At 48.3% G+C, this 27,413-nt stretch overlaps 1 pseudogene; it reads left to right on the top strand.

Annotated features, from left to right (window-relative positions):
- Positions 1 to 18,424, top strand: part of LOC138643502 (zinc finger protein 850-like) — a 76,151-nt pseudogene extending 57,727 nt beyond the window's left edge.
- Positions 18,425 to 27,413: the final 8,989 nt, after the last annotated feature.

The raw sequence follows: 27,413 nt of genomic DNA, 5'->3' as shown, positions 1-27,413 counted from the left end.
TTTAGGTCGATCATTTTTGCATTTATTTGTGAAACAACGGAAATTTGGCTAAAATTTTTAAAATTTCACAATTTTCAAATTGTGAATTTTTATTCTGTTAAACCAGAGAGTTATGTGACACAAAATAGTTAATAAATTACATTTCCCACACGTCTACTTTACATCAGCACAATTTTGGAAACAACATTTTTTTTTGCTAGGAAGTTATAAGGGTTAAAATTTGACCGGCGATTTCTCATTTTTACAACGAAATTTACAAAACCTTTTTTTTTAGGGACCACCTCACATTTGAAGTCAGTTTGAGGGGTCTATATGGCTGAAAACACCCAAAAGTGACACCATTCTAAAAACTGCACCCCTCAAGGTGCACAAAACCACATTCAAGAAGTTTATTAACCCTTCAGGTGCTTCACAGCAGCAGAAGCAACATGGAAGGAAAAAAATGAACATTTAACTTTTTAGTCACAAAAATGATCTTGTAGCAACAATTTTTTTTATGTTCCCAAGGGTAAAAAGAGAAACTGGACTCCAAAAGTTACTGTACAATTTGTCCTGAGTACACCGATACCCCATATGTGGGGGGGAACCACTGTTTGGGGGCACGACAGCGCTCGGAAGGGAAGGAGCGCCATTTGACTTTTTGAATGAAAAATTGGCTCCAATCTTTAGCGGACACCATGTTGTGTTTGGAGAGCCCCTGTGTGCCTAAACATTGGAGCTCCCCCACAAGTGACCCCATTTTAGAAACTAGACTCCCCAAGGAGCTTATCTAGATGCATAGTGAGCACTTTGAACCCCCAGGTGCTTCACAAATTGATCCGTAAAAATGAAAAAGTACTTTTTTTTCACAAAAAAATTCTTTTAGCCTCAATTTTTTCATTTTCACATGGGCAACAGGATACAATGGATCCTAAATGTGTTTCGCAATTCCTCCTGAGTACACTGATACCTCACATGTGGGGGTAAACCACTGTTTGTGCACATGGCAAGGCTCGGAAGGGAAGGAGCGCCATTTGACTTTTTGAATGAAAAATTATCTCCATCGTTAGCGGACACCATGTCGCGTTTGGAGAGCCCCTGTGTGCCTAAACATTGGAGCTTCCCCACATATGACCCCATTTTGGAAACTAGACCCCCCAAGGAACTTATCTAGATGCAAAGTGAGCACTTTGAACCCCCAGGTGCTTCACAAATTGATTCGTAAAAATGAAAAAGTTCTTTTTTTCACAAATTTTTTTTTAGCCTTTTCACATGGGCAACAGGATAAAATGGATCCTAAAATTTTTTGGGAAATTCCTCCTGAGTACACCGATACCTATGTGGGGGTAAACCACTGTTTGTGCACACGGCAAGGCTCAGAAGGGAAGGAGCGCCATTTGACTTTTGAATTAAAAATTGGCTCCAATCGTTAGCGGTCACTATGTCGCGTTTGGAAAGCCCTTGTGTGCCTAAACATTGGAGCTCCCCCACAAGTGACCCCATTTTTGAAACTAGACCTTCCATGGAACTAATCTAGATGTGCGGTGAGCACTTTGAACCCCCAAGTGCTTCACAGAAGTTTATAACGCAGAGCCGTGAAAATAAAAAATCATTTTTCCTCAAAAATTATATTTTAGCCCGCAATTTTTTATTTTCACCAGATTAACAGGAGAAAACTCCAACACTAACCCCAACACACCCCTAATCCTAATCCCAACTCTAGCCATAACCCTAATCACAACCCTAACCCCAACACACCCCTAACTACAACCCTAACCCCAACACCCCTAACCCCAATCCCAACCCTAACCCCAACACACCCCGAACCATAACCCTAACCACAAGCCTAATCTTAACCCTTATTCCAACCCTAACCCTAAGGCTATATGCCCACGTTGCGGATTCGTGTGAGATTTTTCCGCACAATTTTTGAAAAATCTGCAGGTAAAAGGTACGGCGTTTTACCTGCGGATTTACCGCAGATTTCCAGTGTTTTTTGTGCGGATTTCACCTGCGGATTCCTATTGAGGAACAGGTGTAAAACGCTGTGGAATCCGCACAAAGAATTGACATGGTGCGAAAAATACAACACATGCGTTTCCACGCGGTATTTTCCGCACCATGGGCGCAGCGGATTTGGTTTTATATAGGTTTACATGGTACTGTAAACCTGATGGAAAACTGCTACAAATCTGCAGCGGCCAATCCGCACCGTGTGCACATAGCCCAATTCTAACCCTAACACTAGTTCTAACCCTAACCCTAACCCTAAAACCCTAGTGGAAAAAATATATTTTTTTTTTGTTTATTTTATTATGGTCCCTACATATGGGGGTGATAAAGGGGGGGTTCATTTACTATTTTTTTTTTATTTTGATCACTGTGATAGGTTTTATCACAGTGATCAAAATATACCTGGAACGAATCTGCCGGAAGATGGCGGGGCCCATGGAGAAGATGGACGGACACCGGGGGACTCGGTGAGTATGAGAGGGTGGGATCGGAGCACTGGGTGGATCGGAGCATGGGGGGAGCAGACAGGAGGACGGAGGAGCGGACAGGAGGACGAAGGGGAGCAGACCACAGTACGTGACAGAACAGAGGACTGGGGAGGAGATCGGTGGTTGGGGGCAGATCTGGGTTTCCAGCCATGGCCGATGATATTGCAGCATCGGCCATATCTGGATTGTAATATTTCACCACTTTTCATAGGTGAAATATTACAAATTGCTCTGATTGGCTGTTTCACTTTCAACAGCCAATCAGAGCGATCGTAGCTGCAGATCGGGTGAAATTGGAGTTAACCCTTTAAAAATAAACCCTCAACCAACTCTGTATTGCATGTGTGTACATTTGTACATACACCACAGTTTAAAATGTACCTTTATGAAATGATACTATTGACATTTTGAATAAAAAAAATGTACTAATTCTTTTTTAATTTTCATTCTTTTACCACCACAATTAGGAGCTACAATGCTCTTTATTTTAAATATTTTAAATACAAATACATTAACTGTAAATGTTTTCAACAATACAAGAAAAAAAAAATTAAATAAAAAACCAAACACACACACAAACATACACGCAAGACACACGCTCACACCACCATTACACACACTGAAACCACATGCTGCACACACCACACTACTTGTTAAATACATCACAGTAAAAAAACATGCACGCGCACGCACCCAGACGCGCGTATGCATGCACACGCATGAAAGCACACAGGCGCACGCACAATACATGCACATGCATGAAAGCACAAAGGCACACACACACAGATGCACACACATGCACGAAAGCACACAGGCGCACACAGACACACAAAGACACACACGCATGCACACACAGATGCACGCAAAAATGGCAGGACTCACACTGGCTGGCAGGCCTCTGGCTGGATGCTGGCTGTTTTCTGCCTGGACACTGGCTGTTTTCTGGCTGGACGCTGTCAGGAGTCCTGCTGGCACATTTGGGAGTGACGCCCCAGGCCAGGTTTATATTTCAGCTCGAAAATATTTCATGGATCCATACATTCCTAAACCAAGAATCTGCAAAAACCCTAGTCGATGTCTTATCATCTCCCACCTCGACTACTGTAACCTCCTGCTCTGTGGCCTCCCATCTAACACTCTTGCACCCCTCCAATCTATTCTAAACTCAGCTGCCCGACTAATCCACCTGTCCCCCCGCTATTCCCCGGCCTCTCCCCTCTGTCAATCCCTTCACTGGCTCCCCATTACCCAGAGACTCCAGTACAAAACCCTAACCATGACGTACAAAGCCATCCACAACCTGTCTCCTCCATACATCTGTGACCTCATCTCCCGGTACTTACCTACATGCAACCTCCGATCCTCACAAGATCTCCTTCTCTACTCCCCTATTATCTCCTCTTCCCACAATCGTATACAAGATTTCTCTCGCGTATCACCCCTACTCTGGAACTCTCTACCACAACACATCAGACTCTCGCCTACCATCGAAACCTTCAAAAAGAACCTGAAGACCCACCTCTTCCAACAAGCCTACAACCTGCAGAAACCACCGATCGACCAAACCGCTGCATGACCAGCTCTACCCTCACCTACTGTATCCTCACTCATCCCTTGTAGATTGTGAGCCCTCGTGGACAGAGTCCTCACCTACTGTATCCTCACCCATCCCTTGTAGATTGTGAGCCCTCGTGGGCAGAGTCCTCACCTACTGTATCCTCACCCATCCCTTGTAGATTGTGAGCCCTCGTGGGCAGGGTCCTCTCTCCTCCTGTATCCTCAGCCATCCCTTGTAGATTGTGAGCCCTCGCGGGCAGGGTCCTCTCTAATCCTGTATCCTCACCCATCCCTTGTAGATTGTGAGCCCTCACGGGCAGAGTCCTCTCTCCTGTACCAGTTGTGACTTGTATTGTTCAAGATTATTGTACTTGTTTTATTATGTATACCCCTCCTCACATGTACAGCGCCATGGAATAAATGGCGCTATAATAATAAATAATAATAATATAGCAAAGGTGGGACCGCAGGTTAAGTAACCCCGGATTTTGTACACCTTATCGGTGAAGAGGTGGTAAGTATGCTGACCTTTCTGTGCGTTATTGCAATGTGTGCAGTTTAGGCATGGAAATGTACTGGTATTTGGGCATTGTAAAAATTGTCTTTTGATAAATTATTGGGTCCAATGTCGGCCCTAACTAAGGTGTCTTTTAGGTTCGGGGTCCGCCTAAAACATGGTAAAAAAGGTTCAGTGAATTCTGGGATTTCAGGGTATGCTGAGTGGAGAATTGGCCAGTTCTTCCGGATGGTTTTATGGATCAAATAGGCAAACGGACGGTAGGAATGAACAAAGGCAATCCTGTCAGTTTTTTTGCGTCCCGCGATGGGATGGGTTGGTTTGGACCTGTTGAGAATAGACTGGGGAGAGCCCCTCTCTCTACATTTAGCCTCCATTTCCTGGACTCTAACCTTCCGGGTATTGTCATCGGAAACAATGTGATTCACACGCTGAAATTGTGACTTGGGAATAGAAGATTTCATTGGGACTGTGTGAAAGCTGTCAAAGTGTAATAGACTATTGCGGTCCGTAGTTTTAGTATACAAGTCTGTGGAGAGTGTTTCATCCAAGTTTTTGATGAACATGGTGTCCAAAAATGTAATTCTGGATTTATCGTGGGAGATAGTAAATCTCAATCCCGGCCATGATTGGTTTAACAGGTTGCAGACAATCATTGGGGATTTGGACAGTAGAGTTGATGACATGTAGACATTTCTTCTCTTTTTCTCAATAACGTTATATAGATGACATATTTTGCATATGGGGGCTCGTTTGAGTCCTTATCTGCTTTCCACAACGTCTTACACCAATCATGGCCTGGATTGAGGTCATTGATGACCTGTTGAAGCGCAATGTAAGCGTGAAACGATCGTCGTCTGTATTTGCTCCACTGTTTTATCTGCCTGCTGTTGGTATGATGATGCCACAATAAAGGATTTTCTTGCACGGGACGGTATGTGCCAATCCGATTTTTCTATGGACATAGATTCTTTTTCTTTGGAAGTGGCACCCGTAATCCCTGGTGTGTGTACAGCTTCACCAACCCGAGGTCATACAGCTGTGCCTTCACCCTGCTTCTCTTCTATGGCATGTGATTTCTATCATTTACAGGTTAGTCACCATGCCGGTGTCCGTGCTCCCTTCACCACCACTATCCAGGACTTACGCATACGTCGGGATCCTTAATCATTTGTGTCCATGTACAGGTCCCATCATCTCCACTCCTTACTCCATGACGGGAAGACACTTGCTATGTGCTGATATTGACTATATGTTGTACCGCGTTTCCACATGCTCCACCTTGAACTATGTGGTCTCTCATTATAGATCTAGTGATCTTCTACCGAACCTATTGGTCCACCTGATCCAATAGAATCACTGTGATCGGGTATGTGTGAGCACAGTGTTACCACCATTCGCTGTCTGGCCTCAGCACTTCGGCCCGGGCCTTGCTCTCATCTTCTCTGCATCTGAGATTATGTCTTTGGTCCAGGCGACTATGGGATCAGCATCTGTCTCCACTTCTGATAATAAGAATGTATATACTTTTGTTATTTATTTTATTAATAGCTTTTCGATTTTGTCATCTTTTTGTAGTAACTGAGAAAGGTCTGATGTAAGACCGAAACGTTTTATTTACTACTCCAATGGACAACATTAAATTACCGCTTGATCACCTAAGTTGAGTGCTGAGTTTCTTATTATATACTAGCGGTGTGGGACCCCACCCGGGCATCCGTAAGGCTATGTGCACACGTTGCAGATTTGCCTGTGGAATTTTCTGTGCAGATTCTTAGTTGTGCGTGGCTTTCTGTTCGTCTCTCAGGTGACGGACGGACGGTCTCCACTGCTGAGCTCCGCCCCCTCATGTGACTGATCAGGTGACGGTGACATCATCACAGGTCCTGCAGCTCTTCAGATGCTGGCAGAGCAGGTCCTGGTCCAGGTACTGTGTGCGGCGGTCACTGTGCTGTTCTCTCTGTTATCAGCCATTACACAGAGGACACATATTAGAGAGGAGCGACTCTCCTGAATTCGGTCGCATTGTACTTGATCAATTCAGGTGGAGAATTCAATGTGCATCGAATAAATATGACGTGAATTGAATCAGCTGAGAATGGGTTAAAAGCAAACCTGCCCCTCTTCCCGGCCCTCCGTGTTCCTGCCGCCCCTCTCCCCGGCCCTCCGCATTCCTGCCGCCCCCCTTCCCGGCCCTCCGCGTTCCTGCCGCCCCTCTCCCCTGCCCTCCGCGTTCCTGCCGCCCCTATCCCCGGCCCTCCGTGTTCCTGCCGCCCCTCTCCCCGGCCCTCCACATTCCTGCCGCCCCTCTTCCCGGCCCTCCGCGTTCCTGCCGCCCCTCTCCCCGGCCCTCCGTGTTCCTACCGCCCCTCTCCCCTGCCCTCCGCGTTCCTACCGCCCCTCTCCCCTGCCCTCCGCGTTCCTGCCGCCCCTATCCCCGGCCCTCCGTGTTCCTGCCGCCCCTCTCCCCGGCCCTCCGCGTTCCTGCCGCCCCTCTCCCCGGCCCTCCACATTCCTGCCGCCCCTCTTCCCGGCCCTCCGCGTTCCTGCCGCCCCTCTCCCCGGCCCTCCGTGTTCCTACCGCCCCTCTCCCCTGCCCTCCGCGTTCCTACCGCCCCTCTCCCCTGCCCTCCGCGTTCTTGCCGCCCCTATCCCCGGCCCTCCGTGTTCCTGCCGCCCCTCTCCCCTGCCCTCCGCGTTCCTGCCGCCCCTCTCCCCGGCCCTCCGCGTTCCTGCCGCCCCTCTCCCCGGCCCTCCGCGTTCCTGCCGCCCTTCTCCCCGGCCCTCCGCGTTCCTGCCGCCCCTCTCCCCGGCCCTCCGCGTTCCTGCCGCCCCTCTCCCCTGCCCTCCGCGTTACTGCCGCCCCTCTCCCCGGCCCTCCGTGTTCCTGCCGCCCCTCTCCCCGGCCCTCCGCGTTCCTGCCGCCCCTCTCCCCGGCCCTCCGCGTTACTGCCGCCCCTCTCCCCGGCCCTCCGTGTTCCTGCCGCCCCTCTCCCTGGCCCTCCGCGTTCCTGCCGCCCCTCTTCCCGGCCCTCTGCGTTCCTGCCGCCCCTCTCCCCGGCCCTCCGTGTTCCTACCGCCCCTCTCCCCTGCCCTCCGCGTTCCTGCCGCCCCTATCCCCGGCCCTCCGTGTTCCTGCTGCCCCTCTCCCCTGCCCTCCGTGTTCCTGCCGCCCCTCTCCCCTGCCCTTCGCGTTCCTGCCGCCCCTCTCTTTGGCCCTCCGTGTTCCTGCCGCCCCTCTCCCCTGCCCTCCGCGTTCCTGCCAACCCTATCACCGGCCCTCCGTGTTCCTGCCCCACGCCGTCACGTGGGGCCCGACGCAGATCTTCACCGTGTGCTGCTGTAATCAGGTGCGCGGGGATGCAGTGACGGACAGGAGACAGAGCAAGGGTTAACAAGTTTAATAACGGGGGAATACTCCACACAAGGAGGCAAAGGGTTAAACAGGGGATTAGACAGTTCAAATGGCAAAAGATATTGTGAGTTGAAGAACAACGGTTCAGATAACGGCAGTTCTGATGAAAGTCAGTGGTTCCTAAGTCCATGAAGTGAATAACGCCAACAACGGCTGGCACGGGGGCTTTTCCAATGGGGTCCTGTGGGCAACAATGACCCGTCTTCTGTTGGTCTCCGGTACCTTCCGCTGAGCATAGTCCATATACTGCAGTGACTGACAGGGGTTCGGGCCACAGTCCTGTACGAGCCCAACGTGGCTCTGCAAATATACACTGGTAACATCAGGGCGCAAGTATCTGTCCCAATCTAAGTCACTGATATGTGACACGTGCGCTGTACTCATGGACACGGGCCGTACAGTGCCTGGTTCTCTGGTAGTGACCGGGCTCACACTGCACCTCTCTCTGTAGTCACCGGGCTCACACTGCACCTCTCTCTGTAGTCACCGGGCTCACACTGCACCTCTCTCTGTAGTCACCGGGCTCACACTGCACCTCTCTCTGTAGTCACTGGGCTCACACTGCACCTCTCTCTGTAGTCACCGGGCTCACACTGCACCTCTCTCTGTAGTCACCGGGCTCACACTGCACCTCTCTCTGTAGTCACCGGGCTCACACTGCACCTCTCTCTGTAGTCACCGGGCTCACACTGCACCTCTCTCTGTAGTCACTGGGCTCACACTGCACCTCTCTCTGTAGTCACTGGGCTCACACTGCACCCCTCTCTGTAGTCACCGGGCTCACACTGCACCTCTCTCTGTAGTCACCGGGCTCACACTGCACCTCTCTCTGTAGTCACCGGGCTCACACTGCACCTCTCTCTGTAGTCACCGGGCTCACACTGCACCTCTCTCTGTAGTCACCGGGCTCACACTGCACCTCTCTCTGTAGTCACCGGGCTCACACTGCACCTCTCTCTGTAGTCACCGGGCTCACACTGCACCTCTCTCTGTGGTCACCGGGCTCACACTGCACCTCTCTCTGTGGTCACCGGGCTCACACTGCACCTCTCTCTGTAGTCACCGGGCTCACACTGCACCTCTCTCTGTAGTCACCGGGCTCACACTGCACCTCTCTCTGTAGTCACCGGGCTCACACTGCACCTCTCTCTGTAGTCACCGGGCTCACACTGCACCTCTCTCTGTAGTCACCGGGCTCACACTGCACCTCTCTCTGTAGTCACCGGGCTCACACTGCACCTCTCTCTGTAGTCACCGGGCTCACACTGCACCTCTCTCTGTAGTCACCGGGCTCACACTGCACCTCTCTCTGTAGTCACCGGGCTCACACTGCACCTCTCTCTGTAATCACCGGGCTCACACTGCACCTCTCTCTGTAGTCACCGGGCTCACACTGCACCTCTCTCTGTAGTCACCGGGCTCACACTGCACCTCTCTCTGTAGTCACCGGGCTCACACTGCACCTCTCTCTGTAGTCACCGGGCTCACACTGCACCTCTCTCTGTAGTCACCGGGCTCACACTGCACCTCTCTCTGTAGTCACCGGGCTCACACTGCACCTCTCTCTGTAGTCACCGGGCTCACACTGCACCTCTCTCTGTAGTCACCGGGCTCACACTGCACCTCTCTCTGTAGTCACCGGGCTCACACTGCACCTCTCTCTGTAGTCACCGGGCTCACACTGCACCTCTCTCTGTAGTCACCGGGCTCACACTGCACCCCTCTCTGTAGTCACCAGGCTCACACTGCACCTCTCTCTGTAGTCACCGGGCTCACACTGCACCTCTCTCTGTAATCACCGGGCTCACACTGCACCTTTCTGTAGTCACCGGGCTCACACTGCACCTCTCTCTGTAATCACCGGGCTCACACTGCACCTCTCTCTGTAGTCACCGGGCTCACACTGCACCTCTCTGTAGTCACCGGGCTCACACTGCACCTCTCTCTGTAGTCACCGGGCTCACACTGCACCTCTCTCTGTAGTCACCGGGCTCACACTGCACCTCTCTCTGTAGTCACCGGGCTCACACTGCAACTCTTTCATCACCGGGCTCACACTGCACCTCTCTCTGTAGTCACCGGGCTCACACTGCACCTCTCTCTGTAGTCACCGGGCTCACACTGCACCTCTCTCTGTAGTCACTGGGCTCACACTGCTCCTCTCTCTGTAGTCACCGGGCTCACACTGCACCTCTCTCTGTAGTCACTGGGCTCACACTGCACCTCTCTCTGTAGTCACTGGGCTCACACTGCACCTCTCTCTGTAGTCACCGGGCTCACACTACAACTCTTTCGTCACCGGGCTCACACTGCACCTCTCTCTGTAGTCACCGGGCTCACACTGCACCTCTCTCTGTAGTCACCGGGCTCACACTGCACCTCTCTCTGTAGTCACTGGGCTCACACTGCACCTCTCTCTGTAGTCACCGGGCTCACACTGCAACTCTTTCGTCACCGGGCTCACACTGCAGCTCTCTCTGTAGTCACCGGGCTCACACTGCACCTCTCTCTGTAGTCACCGGGCTCACACTGCACCTCTCTCTGTAGTCACCGGGCTCACACTGCACCTCTCTCTGGAGTCACCGGGCTCACACTGTACCTCTCTCTGTAGTCACCGGGCTCACACTGTACCTCTCTCTGTAGTCACCGGGCTCACACTGCACCTCTCTCTGTAGTCACCGGGCTCACACTGCACCTCTCTCTGTAGTCACCGGGCTCACACTGCACCTCTCTCTGTAGTCACCGGGCTCACACTGCACCTCTCTCTGTAGTCACCGGGCTCACACTGCACCTCTCTCTGTAGTCACCGGGCTCACACTGTACCTCTCTTTGTAGTCACCGGGTTCACACTGCACCTCTCTCTGTAATCACCGGGCTCACACTGCACCTCTCTCTGTAGTCACCGGGCTCACACTGCACCTTTCTTTGTAGTCACTGGGCTCACACTGCACCTCTCTCTGTAGTCACTGGGCTCACACTGCACCTCTCTTTGTAGTCACCGGGCTCACACTGCACCTCTCTCTGTAGTCACTGGGCTCACACTGCACTTCTCTCTGTAGTCACTGGGCTCACACTGCACCTCTCTCTGTAGTCACTGGGCTCACACTGCACCTCTCTCTGTAGTCACTGGGCTCACACTGCACTTCTCTCTGTAGTCACTGGGCACTCACTGTATGTTCCTCTCTCCTTTTTGCCGCTGTTGGCGGCGGGAGACGGCCGATGCTGGATTGCACAATGCTGAGGCTCCCAGGACGGAGCACTTCTCTCCCTGGCTGCTGCTGATGCTCCCAGGTTCCCTCAGCACAGCGGTCCCTCTGCAGATGGCGGGGGACCCTCTCAGTGCGGCCTATTATTGGTGTTCTATGGGGAGGGCGGGGCGCGCCGCTCACCTGACTGCCCCGAGTTGGCGCCAAGCTCCCTTCTGCTGCACGCGCTTTCTCCTTTATATCCCCCTGCTCCGCTTGGTCAGGAGGAAGGTCCGCCTCGCTCATGCTTCCCCCAGGGAACAGGGGATGCAGCCTTTTCAGTTCCAGACCTGGTACATAGGTGCCTGCGGTCTGGTGGTCCCTCTTACATTGCACCCCTCGTGGTGCAAAATCGATGAACAGAGGTGTCGGTGAGACAGGTACGTGGGGGGCCGAGGAGATGGGAGGAGATTTTCTTCTTTAACCCTTTCCTTGTCCTCTGTAATCCAATCACCATTTTGGAGACAGCCGGTGTCCGCGGCATGTGGCAGTAGCGGATACTGGTCCGTGTTGGGAATACGTCTCCAGTCCTCGGTCCGTACTTACCTTACGATGCCGCCGCCTGTGTGATTCTGAGCCGGATTCTTTTCCGTACAGTTTTCTCCTCTTCTCATCCGATTGCTCCTCGGCCTGAATGACTGAGCAACGATGGACAAAGAACAAAGCGAAATTACCAAGAGAATCCTAAACTTCACCCTGGAGATCATCTACCTGCTGACCGGAGAGGTGACGTTGATTTCTATAGTATGAATTGTATTGTTTCCACATAGAGACTATGAAGTACGTCAATGTGAACTCGGCCTTCACTAGAACATGAGGGCGGAATAACGGTTTCTACACCACCATAGAACAGAACTCCTGACTGTAAGAGCATTGAGACTTCAGAGTTCTACCAGAGGAACTAGTGATGGAGAATTTATTCAGGATTCAGTTGCTAGATTACAGAACTGTATAATAATAATAATAATTGTATTTATATAGCGCCAACATATTCCGCAGCGCTTTACATTATAGAGGGGACTTGTACAGACAATAGACATTACAGCATAACAGAAATACAGTTCAAAACAGATACCAGGAGGAGTGAGGGCCCTGCTCGCAATCTACAAACTATGAGGAAAAGGGGAGACACGAGAGGTGGATGGTAACAATTGCTTTAGTTATTCGGACCGGCCATAGTGTAAGGCTCGGGTGTCCATGTAAAGCTGCATGAACCAGTTATCAGCCTCAGTATGTAGCAGTACAGACACAGAGGGCTATTAACTGCATAAAGTGTATGAGAACATGATGCCAGGAACCTGATTATGGTTTTTTTTTTAAATAGGCCACACAGGGATCGTTAGGTTAATACATTGAGGCGGTAGGCCAGTCTGAATAGATGCGTTTTTAGGGCACGCTTAAAACTGACGGGATTAATCGTATTGACCTAGGTAGTGCATTCCAAAGAATCGGCGCAGCACGTGTAAAGTCTTGGAGACGGGAGTGGGAGGTTCTGATTATTGAGGATGCTAACCTCAGGTCGTTAGCGGAGCGGAGGGCACGGGTAGGGTGGTAGACTGATACCAGTGAGGAGATGTAGGGTGGTGCTGAGCCATGGAGGGCACAGGTAGGGTGGTAGACTGAGACCAGAGAGGAGATGTAGGGTGGTGCTGAGCCATGGAGTGCTTTGTGGATGAGGGTAGTAGTTTTGTACTGGATTCTGGAGTGGATGGGTAGCCAGTGTAATGACTGGCACAAGGTAGAGGCATCGGTGTAACGGTTGGTGAGGAATATGATCCTGGCTGCAGCATTCAGGACAGATTGGAGAGGGGAAAGTTTGGTAAGAGGGAGACCGATTAGTAGAGAGTTACAATAGTCCAGACAAGAATGAATAAGTGAAACAGTCAGAGTTTTTGCAGAGTCAAAAGTAAGAAAAGGGCGAATTCTAGAAATGTTTTTGAGGTGCAGATAAGAAGAGCGAGCCAGTGATCGGATGTAGGGGGAGAATGAAAGCTCGGAATCAAGGATGACCCCAAGGCAGCGGGCATGTTGCTTTGGAGTAATGGTGGAACCGCACACGGAGATGGCAATGTCAGGCAAAGGTAGGTTAGTAGAAGGAGAGAACATGAGGAGTTCAGTGTTTGACAGGTTCAGTCTCAGATAGAGGGAGGACATGATGTTAGAGACAGCGGTAAGACAATCACTGGTGTTTTCTAAAAAGGTCGGCGTGATATTGTGTATATAATAATATTATCAGTGTTTCTCCACACACAGGATTACACACTAGTGAAGAAGTCCTCAGGTGACTGTGTGACTCCCTGCAACCAAGAGTCAGGAGGGTGGAGCAGGAGGCGGAGCCCCATCACAGATCCTCCCCTGCACTCGCTGATACATGAGAGGAGCAAGAAACAGATCCTAGAATTCACCAACAAGATGATTGAGCTGCTAACCGGAGAGGTGACTGCTGGGACATTATACGGTGCCGGCACTGGAGGATTCTGGGTAATGACACTATCATGTCTGTCAGGTTCCTGTAAGGTGTCAGGACGTCACCCTCTATATCTCCATGGAGGAGTGGGAGTATCTAGAAGGACACAAGGATCTGTATGACGACGTCATGATGGAAGACGACTTTTGTCCTTCATCACAAGGTAAGAGGAGACAATACTTGATCCCGAGAACAAGCGTCTGCAGATCGGACTGGAGGAGCAGAATCTCTGTATGTAATGGCAGCTGCAGTCCAGGTATCACAATGGGGTGACTTTCGTGAGAAGAAGTGACTGATAAATACATGCAGCGATCTCCAGCCGGTCATGGATTCCCTCACTCTGTGGTTGTGCTTCCCACAGATGGATCCAGAAGAAGAAATCCACCACAGAGATGTCCTCATCCTCTGTATCCCCAGGAACGTCCAGACGAAAACCACAACGTCCCAGAGAATCATCAGGTAGATGGTGCTGATCCCTCACCGAAATACGACCATAGAGAGATTCATCCACAGGTCATGTTACCTCACTGTCCTCTCTGTTTAGGGTGAAGATCTGATGGATATTAAGGTTGAGGTTATCGATGAGGAAGGGGAGAGGGCGGCCGATCAGCCGTGTAAGGAGGGGAGACCATCATCTGGTTGTAAAAGAGCATCATCTGGATACAACTCCCATCATCCTATCATCACATTCAAACTATCTGTTCTGTGTCTCCTACAGATGAAAGAGACCCCCCAGAGAGATGTCCCCGTCCTCTGTGTTCCCCGGACCGCCCAGAGGGCAGTCACAACGTCCCGGAGACTCCTCAGGTAGATGATGCTGAGCTCTGTATCAGATCTATAGAGGGACGTGTGGACATTTTTGGTTGTGCTCTCACAGATGTCATAGATTTCTGGTGGCATCTTAATGTCACATACAGGTCTTCCCAGCAGGTCTTGTTGGTGACTTTAAGGGGTTATTTTATTTCTACTCGCCCAACTTGTGCTCATCGACCCCAACATGGTGCACACGCCCCAGAAAGTGAGCAACCAGAAATGAAAAGTAAGAAGTGTCACCCCAGGATCATAAGTTAAAGGTCACACTTTGTCTTCTAGAAGTGACATTCCCTAAATTATGGACCCGACATAACCAATGGTCCTGTATAAAGACAACTTGTGATACAAATCCCCGGCCAATTCCGATCATTTATTGTTGCCCGTTCCGTACATTCGTAGGCCACTTTTATTACATTTGAGTAGTTTTCCACCAGTGTCTGCCATCTTGTACCGACGTGTCACATATGGTTTATCAGGTGGAAGATCTGACTATTGTTAAAGTGGAGGTTGAAGGAGAGATGATGAGGAGCGATCTTCCTGGTATCAGTGAAGTCAAAGAGGAAGTCCCTGTAGATGTTACTGCAGGTATGTAATAATGAATATAGCAAGTGGCCATTAGAGGGTTTACACCTACAAGTGTGGCGCAGGCTCAGGCTTTAGCGCTGATCTCTGCAGTTTAACCATTTAGGTACTGCTGTCAATCACAAACAGTAGCATCTAAATGAGGCAATTGCCAATGTGCACAGCTGATCGTGAGGCGTCAAGGCGTTACCATGGAAGCTGGGGGCCTGCTGAAGGTTGGTACTCCTGTTTAAACATGTAGACCATCATTTAAACTTTATCTTGCAACATATTAGAATTGCACAATATAGGTGATAGAAGATTACATTTCTTTAAGGGGACTGAAAATTAAAAGATATATACATTTTTTTAAATTAAAAATCTATATAAAAGTTCGAATTATCACCCTTTTCCAGTTTAAAAATAAGGAAATAAATGTAAAAAAAGAGAGTAAAGCTATCTGATAGCATTGCTTTTGTAGAGTTCCTTTCTTTCCTAGTAAATAAATGTAATTAACCCATATGACAAACACTTTAGGCTATGTTCACACTTTGCGGATTTTACTGTGGATCCGCAGCGGATTTGGCTGCTGCGGATCCGCAGCAGTTTCCCATGAGTTTACAGTACAATGTAAACCTATGGGAAACAAAAAACGCTGTGCACACGCTACGGAAAAAAACGCGCGGAAACGCTGCGGATTACATTCCGCAGCATGTCACTTCTTTTCTGCGGATTTTCACCTGCTCCAATAGGAAACTGCAGATGAAAATCCGCATAAGAAACCGCAGTAAAAACCGCGATAAATCCGCAGTAAAAACCGCGACTGGTTTTTACTGCGGATTTTGGAATTCCGCTGCAGAAAAATCCGCAGTGGAATCCGCAAAGTGTGAACATAGCCTACAAGAGAAAAATAATCGGAACAAAAATGATCAAAGTGCTTTGTGGAGCCAATAGAAACGTCTGCTTACCATGTAAAAAAAACAAGCCTTCATCTAGCCCCACTGACGGATGGATAGAATACTTAGAGGTTTTAGAAAATAGTGGTAAACCATTTTTTTTTAACCACTAAAATATACAAAAACTATACACGTTTACTATCGTTGTAATCGTACTGTCTGAGAGAATTATGTTTCCAGGGACTTTTTACTACACAATGAACACCATAAAAAAAAAAGCCAAAATGTAAATTATTCTTCACCATTTCATTCCACTAGACACGCTTCAACTCGTTCTGCAAAAATACGTCTTCCAACAGCTATGACGATAGAAAAATAAAAAAATGTATAATTCTAGGAAGAAGAGGAGGGGAAAAAAGTGCAAAAATGAAAAATCACCCCGGAGGGAAGTGGTTAAGGAGAAGTTCACATGTTTAGTAGATGTGAGTCCCACTAGTGGGATTCACATCTGTCTCGAGAACGGAGAGCCCATGAGCACAGATGACAGTAGAAAAGTGGTCTTAATTTCCATACAAATAAATGGAGAGAACCGCGCATGTGCAAGTGAATTCCGAACACCTCTCTACTGACAGCAGCAAATCCTCAGGGCTTGTTTAGAGAACCATAGAAAAAAAATCTTTTTTTTTCTAAATGAGTAATAATAATCGAATATAATCTGCATATATGTGGGATTGTTATCTATTTTTCGATTTTGTAATTTAAAAAAATTCTAAATCTGTCTTTGATCGTTACAGAAAATCCAAGTAAGAACCCTGAGAAAAACGTAAATTTATCGCTAAATTGTAAAGTAGAAGACAAAGGAGAAAACCTCATTACCGTTAATGTACATCCTGAACTTGACAGCACAGATCCATCATATAATCAATGTGATTATGAAGAATCTTCTCCGGAACACTCACAGATTACAAACACAGATCAGAAAGAGAGTGAAATGTTTCAATGTGGTGTGTGTGGAAAAGAGTTTACAAAAAGCTTAGGTCTTTTTACACACAGAAGAATTCACACAGGGAAGAAGTTCTATTCCTGTTCAGAATGTGGCAAATGTTTTACCCAGAAGTCAAAATTTGATCAATGTGAAAGAAGTCACACAGGAGAGAAGCTGTATTCATGTCTAGAATGTGGGAAAAGTTTTATATATAAATCACATCTTGATAGACATGAAAGTAGTCACATAGGGGAGAAGCCGTATTCATGCTCAGAGTGTGGGAAATCCTTTACGAAAAAATCTAATCTTGTTAAACATCAGAAAATTCACACAGGAGAGAAGCCATTTTCATGCTCTGAATGCGGGAAGCGTTTTATAGATAAGACACATCTTGTTGCGCATGAAAGAAGTCACACAGGAGAGAAGCCGTATTCATGTTCAGAATGTGGGAAATGCTTCACAAAAAAATCGAATCTTCTTAACCATCAGAGAATGCACGCAGGAGAGAAACCGTATACGTGTTTACTCTGTGGGAAATTCTTTACAGATAAATCAAGTCTTGTTACCCATGAAAGAATTCACACAGGAGAGAAACTGTTTTCCTGTTTAGAATGTGGGAAATGTTTTACAGGTAAATCAAGTCTTGTTATACATGAGAGAATTCACTCTGGAGAAAAGCCATTTTCATGTTCAGTGTGTGGAAAAGGCTTTACAAACAAATCTGATCTTGGTAAACATGGAAGAATTCACACAGGAGAGAAGCCGTATTCATGTTCACAATGCGGAAAAAGCTTTACAAATAAATCAAGTCTTATTACACATGACAGGATTCATACAGGAGAGAAACCGTATCCATGCTCACTATGTGGGAAATGTTTTACAACAAAATCAAGTCAAGTTAAACATGAAAGAAGTCACACGGAAGAGAAGCCTCTTTGATGATCTTTTATATTGAGTTGATTTACTGGACAGTGAGGTGAACTCTCTCCAATGGTTCGGCCATCTTCCAAATCTAGACCCATGACTTTTCCTTTAATAAATTATTACAAAGTTAATTCGTTAGGGAAAAGCTCCGTATGTGTTTGTTAAATTTTGGCTCCGACAGACGTCTAAAAGTTGTATCAATTAGCTGTAGATCTTAAAAAACGCATCCTGATTAATGGTTACATTTTTTTTTTTTACTGGATTCTGTGCGGGTGGAAAAGTGTCGTCCACTACGCTACTCTATATTTTTGTTTTGCTAATGTGTAACAGCCAGATAGAAGAGAAACGGACATGTTTTGCGATCTCCATCTGGCAATAGATTCCTATGAACATGTGAAAGTGTCCATTGGGAGTTTTATCTGCATACACGCTAATCAGAGGACAGAAACGCCATATGAATAGACTTTGTGGATTTTTTTTGTTAATTTCAGAACATTTTATACTTTTTCTATTGTTCAACTAAAGAGATCAAATATTGATATGTTCACATATCTTACTAAATAAAAAAAATGTCTTTGGTACGATGTTTATACATGACTGTAATCTTAAATGCGGCCGACTCCATAAGACCATGGTCCCCTAATAGTGGGCACACTACGGATTTTATAAGTGCAGGAAATATGCATTTAACAATTTAAAGTGGATACGATTTCATGAAATTGTGCAGTTTCTTGATGCGTTTTTGCTTGTAGACTTCTATGGGGATACTGAAAAATGCATGTAAAACATGTCACTGCTTTCTTACCAGCAGAATCCTAGCGTTTACACACAAAAACTACCCACTGAGTGATATACACAACTGACCTCCGGGACCGGTCTCTGCCTTTATTGACCAATTTTCCACCTGGCTTCTTCCCTTTTTCTCTATTGACATTCCCACCATCATCATGGGTGACTTCAACATCCCCACTGATACCCTACAGCCAGCAGCCCCCAAACTCCTGTCCCTTACTTCATCTTTTGGACTTACTGAGTGGTCCTCGTCAGCCACCCCCACAGACGGACATACATTAGACCTTATTTCCACCTGTTTCTGCTCCCTATCTAATCTCACAACCTCCCCTCTCCAACTATCTGACCACCATCTACTCACCTTCTCATCCCTGTAATCCTCAAATGTCCAGCAACTAGCATCCCCCACCCCCGAAGAAACCTCACACACTGTCTAACTCTATTATACCACTGGCAGCCATATCTTCACTCCAAGACACACAGTGCCATTGCTTTCTACAATGCCACTCTCACATCAGCTACTGAAGCGGTTGCCACTCTCATGCATGGCAGAGGACGACAAATCAACAGACAACCCTGGCACAATAACATCACTAAAAAGCTTCAGCAAGTGTCCAGGGTTGCAGAGCAGCGTGAAAACACATTCACAAGATGACTTCAACACATTCAAACAAGTAACACTTGCATTCAAATCAGCTCTCACCTCTGCTCAACAGGTTTATTTTACATCCCTCATGGATCTTCCTTTATTCTACAGCCCCAAACAGTTATTCAACACTTTTAACTCCCTCCTCCTCCCCCTTCGACTTCCTTATCTCCGCTGAGGACTTTGCCACACACTTCAAAAATAAGAGACCAAACAAGGCAAGTCTTTATTGTTCAACCACCAGAACCCCTTTGTATACCAGACCAATGTACAAACCCCATAACTATCCTCTGTAACATCACTGAAGGGGGGCTTACTCACCTCCTCTCCAAATCACACCTCACCACTTGTGCATTTGATCCCATCCCACCTCCTCCCCAACCTCACCACCATACTTATCCCATCCCTAACCCATCGATTCAACCTGTCACTAACTTCTGGTTCCTTCCCTTCTGCTTTCAAACTTGCCACAACCCTGAAAAAGCCTCGATCCAACCGCTATGTCCAACTATCGCCCCATATCAATGCTCCCTTTCGCTTCCAAACTCCTGGAGCAGCACGTCTACGCTGAGCTTTCCTCCCACCTCTCATCTAACTTACTCTTCTACAAAAAAAAAACAAAGACAGAAACATAATGATTAAATGCCCTGTGACCTGCCTTGCCTTTCAGCCAGGCATTATATTGATGTGATCTCCCATGGCTGTGTGTCCACTAGTTGGGCCCAGATCTTCTCAGCCCTTATAATAATAATAATAATAATAATTTTTATTTATATAGCGCCAACATATTCCGCAGCGCTTTACAAATTATAGAGGGGACTTGCACAGACAATAGACATTACAGCATAACAGGAATACAGTTCAGAACAGATACCAGGAGGAATGAGGGTCCTGCTGCTCGCAAGCTTACAAACTATGAGGAAAAGGGGAGACACGAGAGGTGGATGGTGACAATTGCTTTAGTTATTCGGACCGGCCATAGTGTAAGGCTCGGGTGTTCATGTAAAGCTGCATGAACCAGTTAACTGCCTAAGTATGTAACAGTACAGACACAGAGGGCTATTAACTGCATAAAGTGAATGAGAACATTTTTTTTTTAACCCCTTGACCCCCGGAGCTTTTTCCGCTTTTTCATTTTCGTTTTTTGCTCCCCTCCTTCCCAGAGCCATAACTTTTTTGTTTTTCCGTCAATATGGCCATGTGAGGGCTTATTTTTTGCGGGACGAGATGTACTTTTGAAAGATACCATTGATTTTACCATGCCATGTAACAGAAAACGGGAAAAAAATTCCAAGTGTGAGGAAATTGCAAAAAAAGTGCAATCTCACACTTGTTTTTTGTTTGGCTTTTTTGCTAGGTTCACTAAATGCTAAAACTGACCTGCCATTATGATTCTCCAGGTCATTACGAGTTCATAGACACCAAACATGTCTAGGTTATTTTTTATCTAAGTGGTGAAAAAAAATTCCAAATTTTGCTAAAAAAAAAAAAAAAAAAATGCGCGATTTTCCGATACCCGTAGCGTCTCCAATTTTCGTGATCTGGGGTCAGGTGAGGGCTTATTTTTTGCGTGCCGAGCTGGCGTTTTTAATGATACCATTTTGGTGTAGATACGTTCTTTTGATCGCCCGTTATTGCATTTTAATGCAATGTCGCGGCGACCAAAAAAACGTTATTTTGGCATTTTGATTTTTTTTCTCGCTACGTCATTTAGCGGTCAGGTTAATCCTTTGTTTTTATTGATAGATCAGGCGATTCTGAACGCGGCGATACCAAATATGTGTATGTTTGATTTTTTTTTAATTGTTTTATTTTGATTGGGGCGAAAGGGGGGTGATTTGAACTTTTATATATTTTTTATTTTTTTTATATTTTTAATCACTTTTTTTTTTTTAATTTTGGCATGCTTCAATAGCCTCCACAGGAGGCTAGAAGCATGCATAACTCGATCGGCTCTGCTACATAGAGGTGAAGTACAGATCACCTCTATGTAGCAGAAATGCAGGGTTGCTTTGAAAGCCGACCACAGGGTGGCGCTCAAAGCAATCGGCCATCAACAACCATAGAGGTCTCAAGGAGACCTCTGGTTGTTATGGTGATGCACTGCTGACCCCCGATCATGTGACGGGGGTCCGCAGTGCGAGGAGTTCCGGCCGCGCGGCCGGGAGCGCTAGTTAAATGCCGCTGTCAGCGCTTGACGGCGGCATTTAACTAGTTAATGGGCGCGGGCGGATCGCGATTCCGCTCGCGCTCATTGCGCGCACATGTCAGCTGTACAAAACAGCTGACATGTCGCGGCTTTGAGGTGGGCTCACCGCCGGAGCCCACCTCAAAGCAGGGGATCTGCCAGCTGACGTACTATTCCGTCAGCTGGCAGAAAGGGGTTAAATAGGCCACACAGGGATCCTTACATTAATGCATTGAGGTGGTAGGCCAGTCTGAACAAATGAGTTTTTAGGGCACGCTTAAAACTGTGGGGATTGGGGATTAATCGCATTAACCTAGGTAGTGCATTCCAAAGAATCGGCGCAGCACGTGTAAAGTCTTGGAGACGGGAGTGGGAGGTTCTGATTATTGAGGATGCTAACCTGAGGTCATTAGCGGAGCGGAGGGCACGGGTAGGGTGGTAGACCGAGACCAGAGAGGAGATATAGGGTGGTGCTGAGCCATGGAGTGCTTTGTGGATGAGGGTAGTAGTTTTGTACTGGTTTCTGGAGTGGATGGGTAGCCAGTGTAATGACTGGCACAAGGTAGAGGCATCAGTGTAACGGTTGGTGAGGAATATGATCCTGGCTGCAGCATTCAGGACAGATTGGAGCGGGGAAAGTTTGGTAAGAGGGAGGCCGATTAGTAGAGAGTTACAATAGTCCAGACGAGAATGAATAAGTGAAACAGTGAGAGTTTTTGCAGAGTTGAAAGTAAGAAAAGGGCGAATTCTAGAAATGTTTTTGAGATGCAGGTAAGAAGAGCGAGCCAGTGATCGGATGTGGGGGGTGAATGAAAGGTCAGAATCAAGGATGACCCCAAGGCAGCGGGCATGTTGCTTTGGAGTAATGGTGGAACCGCACACGGAGATGGCAATGTCAGGCAAAGGTAGGTTAGTAGAAGGAGAGAACATGAGGAGTTCAGTTTTTGACAGGTTTAGTTTCAGATAGAGGGAGGACATGATGTTAGAGACAGCGGTAAGACAATCACTGGTGTTTTCTAATAAGGCAGGCGAGATATCAGGAGCAGAAGTGTATAATTGGGTGTCGTCAGCATAGAGATGGTACTGGACACCAAATCTACTGATTGTTTGTCCAATAGGGGCAGTATCCACATCCCTTATCCACATGGATGTCACTTGACAAATGGTAAGGATTTTAATATTAGAGTTAGGACTGCCCCAATTACGGTCACCGTTGAGTGGTCGGATGGCTTTCACTTTTTTTTTATAAAAAATAAATTTAAAGTTAACTAAGTACCATTGATTATTTTCATGCACTATTGCTATTGGTTTATTTACTGCAGGGTATTGAATCATTGTGTTTCTGACTTATTTTTTTCTGTTCAGTGGCCAGTGTGAATGTATGCTTACGCGCTGCATGCACACCAGTTTATATCCCAGGTCAGACCTTTTTTTTTTTTTTCGCTCTTCGACAGTCTACAATCTGGATTCCACCCCCACCATTACATTGAGACTCTACCATGACCAAAATTACTGATTACTTACAGCCAAAGCTAACAGACACTTCTCTATACTCCCCCTTTTTCTAGACCTGTCCTCTATCTCTGACACAGGTTGACCTCTGCCTCCTACTACTACAAATGCTCTCTTCCTTCAGTGTCAAAGACCTCGCCCTATGCTGGATCACATATCTTTCCAACCACACTTTTGGCATCTCCCACTCATACAGTACCTCCTCATCCCGCCTTCTCTCTCTCTGTTGGTGTCCCTCAAGGCTCTGTCCTAGGACCACTACTCTTCTCAATCTATACACTTGGCCTGGGATAACTCAAAGTCCCATGGCTTCCAGTACCATCTATACATTGATGACACTCAGATCTACCTCTCTGGCCCAGACATCGCCTCTCTATGATCCAGAATCTCGGAGTGCCTATCAGCCATATCCTCCTTCTTCTCCTCTTGTTTCCTCAAGCTCAATGTGGACAAATCTGAACTCATTATCTTTCCTCCATCTCTTGTATCTTCCCTACCTGATCTATCACAATAAATGACGTCACGCTTTCCCCTGTCCTGAAAATCCACTGCCTCAGAGTAACCCTTGACTCTGCCCTGTCCTTCAAACCGCACATCCATCTCCAGCTCAAAAATATTTCCAGAATCTGTCCTGCTACCCTCACTCTACTAAAATGTTAGTGCATGCCCCTAACCATCTCCCGCCTTGACTACTGCAACATCCTCCTCTGTGGCCTCCCCGCTAACACCCTTGCACCTCTCCAGTCTGTTGTTAACTCTGCTGCCCAACTAATTCATGTCTCTCATCGCTACTCCTCCGCTTCACCACTGCAAATCCCTTCATTGGCTCCCAGTTCCTCAGCGTATCCAGTTCAAACTACTAACACTGACCTACAAAGCCATCCATAACCTGTCTGTCTACTCCATATATCTCTGAACTAATCTCCCGATATCTTCCCTCACGTGACCTCCGGTCCTCCCAAGACCTCCTTCTCTCCTCCACACTTATCCGTTCCTCACCCAACCGCCTACAAGACTTCTCCTGAATATCCCCCATCCTCTGGAATTCCTTACCCCAACACGTCCGACTATCAACCACATTCGGATCCTTCAGACGGAACCTGAAAACCCATCTCTTCAGGAAAGCCTACAGCCTGCCCTGACCCCGCTGCCTCCTCATCACTACCGGAGCTACCGCCTCATCAACACCGGAGCTCCTGCAACCCTCAACCTGCTGTCCCCTTCCCCACCATCCTGTAGAATGTAAGCCCGCAAGGGCAGGGTCCTCGCCCCTCTGTATCAGTCTGTCATTGTTAGTTTACTGTAAGTGATATCTATAACTTTGTATGTAACCTCTTCTCATCTACAGCACCATGGCATCAATGGTGCTATATAAATAATAATGGGTGTGTATAAATACATGAGAATCCTACACCTTCAGAAACAGATCACAAGAATAAATAAAATATATAATTTTATTGATTCAAATTAAAACATAAGAGCATATATTAAAATCAGGGAAATATCAAATCACATAAGTGGATTTATAAGGAGAAGTGTACATTAGATTGTAATAGCGTCTAATAAGTGGATCCAGAAATAATTCGTATAAATATGTAGTATATAATATCTATATTATTTATTATTATAGCGCCATTTGTTCCATGGCATTTCACATGTGAAAAGCGGTATACATAAAAAAATGAGTAAAGTAATCTTAAACAATACAAGTCACAGCTGGTCCAGGAGGAGAGAGGACCCTGCCCGCGAGGGCTCACAATCTACAAGGGATGGGTGAGGATACAGGAGGAGAGAGGACCCTGCCCACGAAGGCTCACAATCTACAAGGGATGGGTGAGGATACAGGAGGAGAGAGGACCCTGTCCGCGAGGGCTCACAATCTACAAGGGATGGGTGAGGATACAGGAGGAGAGAGGACCCTGTCCGCGAGGGCTCACAATCTACAAGGGATGGGTGAGGATACAGGAGGAGAGAGGACCCTGCCCGCGAAGGCTCACAATCTACAAGGGATGGGTGAGGATACAGGAGGAGAGAGGACCCTGTCCGCGAGGGCTCACAATCTACAAGGGATGGGTGAGGATACAGGAGGAGAGAGGACCCTGTCCGCGAGGGCTCACAATCTACAAGGGATGGGTGAGGATACAGGAGGAGAGAGGACCCTGTCCGCGAGGGCTCACAATCTACATGAGATGGGTGAGGATACAGGAGGAGAGTGTACCCTGCCCGCGAGGGCTCACAATCTACAAGGGATGGGTGAGGATACAGGAGGAGAGTGGACCCTGCCCACGAAGGCTCACAATCTACAAGGGATGGGTGAGGATACAGGAGGAGAGTGGACCCTGCCCGCGAGGGCTCACAATCTACAAGGGATGGGTGAGGATACAGGAGGAGAGAGAACCCTGCCCGCGAAGGCTCACAATCTACAAGGGATGGGTGAGAATACAGGAGGAGAGAGGACCCTGCCCGCGAGGGCTCACAATCTACAAGGGATGGGTGAGGATACAGGAGGAGAGAGGACCCTGCCCGCGAGGGCTCACAATCTACAAGGGATGGGTGAGGATACAGGAGGAGAGTGGACCCTGCCCGTGAAGGCTCACAATCTACAAGGGATGGGTGAGGATACAGGAGGAGAGTGGACCCTGCCCGCAAGGGCTCACAATCTACAAGGGATGGGTGAGGATACAGGAGGAGAGAGATCCCTGCCCGCGAAGGCTCACAATCTACAAGGGATGGGTGAGAATACAGGAGGAGAGAGGACCCTGCCCGCGAAGGCTCACAATCTACAAGGGATGGGTGATGATACAGGAGGAGAGTGGACCCTGCCCGCGAGGGCTCAATCTACAAGGGATGGGTGAGGATACAGGAGGAGAGAGGACCCTGCCCGCGAGGGCTCACAATCTACAAGAGATGGGTGAGGATACAGGAGGAGAGTGGACCCTGCCCGCGAGGGCTCACAATCTACAAGGGATGGGTGAGGATACAGGAGGAGAGAGGACCCTGCCCGCGAGGGCTCACAATCTACAAGGGATGGGTGAGGATACAGGAGGAGAGAAAACCCTGCCCGCGAAGGCTCACAATCTACAAGGGATGGGTGAGAATACAGGAGGAGAGAGGACCCTGCCTGCGAGGGCTCACAATCTACAAGGGATGGGTGAGGATACAGGAGGAGAGAGGACCCTGCCCGCGAGGGCTCACAATCTACAAGGGATGGGTGAGGATACAGGAGGAGAGTGGACCCTGCCCGCGAAGGCTCACAATCTACAAGGGATGGGTGAGGATACAGGAGGAGAGTGGACCCTGCCCGCAAGGGCTCACAATCTACAAGGGATGGGTGAGGATACAGGAGGAGAGAGATCCCTGCCCGCGAAGGCTCACAATCTACAAGGGATGGGTGAGAATACAGGAGGAGAGAGGACCCTGCCCGCGAAGGCTCACAATCTACAAGGGATGGGTGATGATACAGGAGGAGAGTGGACCCTGCCCGCGAGGGCTCAATCTACAAGGGATGGGTGAGGATACAGGAGGAGAGAGGACCCTGCCCGCGAGGGCTCACAATCTACAAGAGATGGGTGAGGATACAGGAGGGCTCACAATCTACAAGGGATGGGTGAGGATACAGGAGGAGAGAGGACCCTGCCAGCGAGGGGTCACAATCTACAAGGGATGGGTGAGGATACAGGAGGAGAGTGGACCCTGCCCGCGAAGGCTCACAATCTACAAGGGATGGGTGAGGATACAGGAGGAGAGAGGACCCTGCCCGCGAGGGCTCACAATCTACAAGGGATGGGTGAGGATACAGGAGGAGAGAGGACCCTGCCCACGAGGGCTCACAATCTACAAGGGATGGGTGAGGATACAGGAGGAGTGAGGACCCTGCCCGTGAGGGCTCACAATCTACAAAAGATGGGTGAGGATACAGGAGGAGAGTGGACCCTGCCCGCGAGGGCTCACAATCTACAAGGGATGGGTGAGGATACAGGAGGAGAGAGGACCCTGCCCGCGAGGGCTCACAATCTACAAGGGATGGGTGAGGATACAGGAGGAGAGAGGACCCTGCCCGTGAGGGCTCACAATCTACAAAAGATGGGTGAGGATACAGGAGGAGAGTGGACCCTGCCTGCGAGGGCTCACAATCTACAAGGGATGGGTGAGGATACAGGAGGAGTGAGGACCCTGCCCGCGAAGGCTCACAATCTACAAGGGATGGGTGAGGATACAGGAGGAGAGAGGACCCTGCCCGCGAGGGCTCACAATCTACAAGGGATGGGTGAGGATACAGTAGGTGAGGATAGAGCTGGTCATGCTGCGGTTTGGGCGATCGGTGGTTACTGCAGGTTGTAGGCTGGCCGGAAGAGGTGGGTCTTCAGGTTCTTTTTGAAGGTTTCCACGGTAGGCGAGAGTCTGATGTGTTGTGG

The sequence above is a fragment of the Ranitomeya imitator genome, chromosome 6 (genome assembly GCF_032444005.1).
Source record: "Ranitomeya imitator isolate aRanImi1 chromosome 6, aRanImi1.pri, whole genome shotgun sequence".
Lineage (NCBI taxonomy): Eukaryota > Metazoa > Chordata > Amphibia > Anura > Dendrobatidae > Ranitomeya > Ranitomeya imitator.
Note: the sequence above shows the minus strand (reverse complement) of the source record. Positions and strands in the feature narration are given on the sequence as shown.